The sequence below is a fragment of the Sturnira hondurensis genome, unplaced genomic scaffold (assembly GCF_014824575.4).
Source record: "Sturnira hondurensis isolate 20B ecotype Veracruz unplaced genomic scaffold, ASM1482457v3 Scaffold0002840, whole genome shotgun sequence".
NCBI lineage: Eukaryota > Metazoa > Chordata > Mammalia > Chiroptera > Phyllostomidae > Sturnira > Sturnira hondurensis.
In genome coordinates, this window is record NW_028075471.1 from 7455568 (window position 1) to 7458497 (window position 2930).

At 39.5% G+C, this 2930-nt stretch overlaps 1 pseudogene; it reads right to left on the reverse strand.

Annotated features, from left to right (window-relative positions):
* Positions 1–688: 688 nt before the first annotated feature.
* On the reverse strand, positions 689–833 carry LOC118983703 (uncharacterized; annotated as a pseudogene).
* Between the last annotated feature and the right edge of the window lie 2097 nt (positions 834–2930).

Consider the following 2930-nt stretch of genomic DNA (forward strand, 5'->3'; position numbering starts at 1 on the left):
GGAGATTCTCCAACTCATCTCTAAAATTTTGTATTGTGATTCAATATGAAAAGTCATGCGACCATTAAAATTAACATTGAAAGTAAAAATAATATTTATGACATAACATTTACATATTTTTAACTTATTGACTTGAGAGAGAGAGTGTGAGAGAGAAAGAGAGCAAGAGAGAAACACCGGTTTGTTCTTCCACTTATTTATGCATTCATTGTTGCTTCTTGTATGAGCCCTAACCTGGGATCGAACCAAGCTTGTCATATAGGGGTGACACTCTTACCAATTGAGCAACCGAGCCAGGGCACATTTAAATCTCTTTAAAATGAGAAATTATTTCACAAATTTTCTGTAAATTAACTTTTTATATTAGGATTTTCTTACAACACACTGTATCAAAAGTGGTAATTGAAACAATAGGAGTAATTGTTAACATTTAAAATTAGGCTGTTAAAACTAATAAATTTTTAATGTAATAAAATTAGGCTGTTAGCCTTCAAAGACCATATTTTAGGGTGGGAAATAGATCTCTGAAACATAGCAAAAAATAAGGCAAAATGTTAACTTTCTAAAAGCCTAAAAAATGTGGATTAAGCTTTTTTCCTCACCAACTTACTTACTGAAGATCAATAACATATACCTTACAATATATTTTAGAATTTCATTTCTTTACCCAGTCTAGGGGATTTTTTTGTTATGTGCCCCAGACATGAAACAGCTCTGGCCACCAACTCGGGTTTCAAACTGGAATGAACTAAGGATTGTACTTCTGCTTTATCCCTGACTGATATCAGAGCACCACCACCAATCAGGTGTCTCCTGGCCCATGGCCAGAGTGAATTTGTTACTCAGTAGCACTGGATGTTGTACTTCACTTCCTGCAAAATGACAAAATTAGTGCTAGCCTAACCCAGCAATTTTCAACCAGTGTGCCACAAGAATTTTTAAAACACGCAATACCAGTCTATTTAGCCAGAAGCACTGACCTCTTTTCTCTTAGACTGTAAAATTAAAAAATGACAGCAGCCAACATAATATCCATCTGATATGAAGTGGTCAAACTAATTTGCAGATTGGCAGAAAATACATAGTTTTGGTACGCCACAGAATTTTAGTAATAGTTTATGTGTTCCATTGATACAGGGTACAGCCAAGAGGGGAGCCCCAAAAAGGTATTTGGAATGGTGTCCAGAACTCAACGGGTATAGGAATTATTGGAGAGACATGTAAGATGTCCTCACCCCTTCCCCGACAGGTGTGAGTTGGGGGAAGGGACACATGGAGAAGGAACATGCAGGGCTGTTTTATATGGCCACAGCCTTGCAGCTAATCCATGGCATGGTAATTTAACATATCTATAGCCTTTGGCGGGTCACTTGGATATGTTAAATGGCTGTGGCCAGGCTTGGAGCCAGGGGGATGGAAGTCACTTCCCCCCAAGATGTAAGGGGGGGTGGAGGGGCAGGTCCCCTGAGTTACAGCGCCTGTGTGGGAGCTTGGAGAAGATTGGCTCCAGGACATGGGGCCACACCTGCCCAGACTCATGATGGCAGCCCAGTTAACTTAGAAAAATACAGGAACACTGGCAGGTCTAACTGATTGTGGGAGGAGTCAGAAATGGAGGTACAGAAGAAGATTGGCACAGGGATTTAAACCCAGACACTGCAGCCAGGTAAGGGGAGAGCCACGTGGTTTTGGCAGAGTGAGGAACCCCCTCTTGGCCAAGTAAAGGAAAAAGCCATGCAGGTTTGTCAGAGTGGGGACCCCTGCAGCCAGTTGAAGAAGAAAGCCACATGCTTTTGGTAGAGTGCAGACCCCTGCAGCTTTGGTAGAAGAGACCAACACAGCTTTGGGGTGCTCCCTTTGGCCACGTGGCCTGGGAAGCAAGAGAGACTTTGCCTGGAAAAATAGGTAAAAAGAACTCTTGCCAGTGGAAGGTGCCACATGACTTTGGATTAATTGGAGATCCTGCCTGGACGGCAACACAACTGATGGTGCCAGCGGCCTGGAAAAACAGACGTGTGCTCTTTTTTAAAAAAAATATATATTTTTTTTAATTTATTTAATTATTGTTCAAGTACAGTTTTCTGTCTTTTACTCCCATCCCAGCCCACCCTCCCAGTACTCCCCACCTCCCTCCCATTCCCCGCCGCCTTAGTTTTTGTCCATGTGTCCTTTATACTAGTTCCCGTGAATCCTTCCCCTTTTGCCCTCAAATTCTCTCCCCTCTCCCCCTGGCATTTCTAAACAGTTTTATTACTGTAGAAGAAAGATCTTTTCCCAGACTTGATCTTGTCATTATTTTAGTATTTAGCTATGGCAAGAAAATCATTACCTAAAAAGAGTTTTCCATATATCTGTTTCTGGACTTTTTTGAATGAGGAACTACATTCTTTTCTCTTCAAGTGCTACAGTATTGTTAGTCTAGAATATTATTATAATACTAGAATAATAAATGAATTGTCTGTTCTATTTTATTGCCCATGTGTTTTTTATAGTTTTACTGAGATATATTTCACATATATCCTTTATCAGAGTCCTTTATCAGATATATGACTTTCTCTCCATCTGTGGGCCATCTTTTCATTTTCTTGATGTTGTCATTTGACACACAACAGCTTTTAATTTTCATGAAGTCAAATTATTTATTTTATATTTTGTTGTCTGTGCTTCTGACGTTGTATCTAAGTAACCTACCCCAAGGTCACAAAGATTAACTCTTGTTTTATGCTAGGAGTCTTATAATGTGAGCTCTGACATTTAGGAATGTGATTGATTTTAAGCTAATTTTGTATGGTGTGAGGTACAGGTCTAAATTCATTTTTTTTGCATATGGAAATCCAATTATGCCAACAACATTTGTTGACAAGGCTAATGTTTCACCCACTAAATTGTCTTGACACTCTTGTCAAAAAGCAATTGACCATAAACTTAAG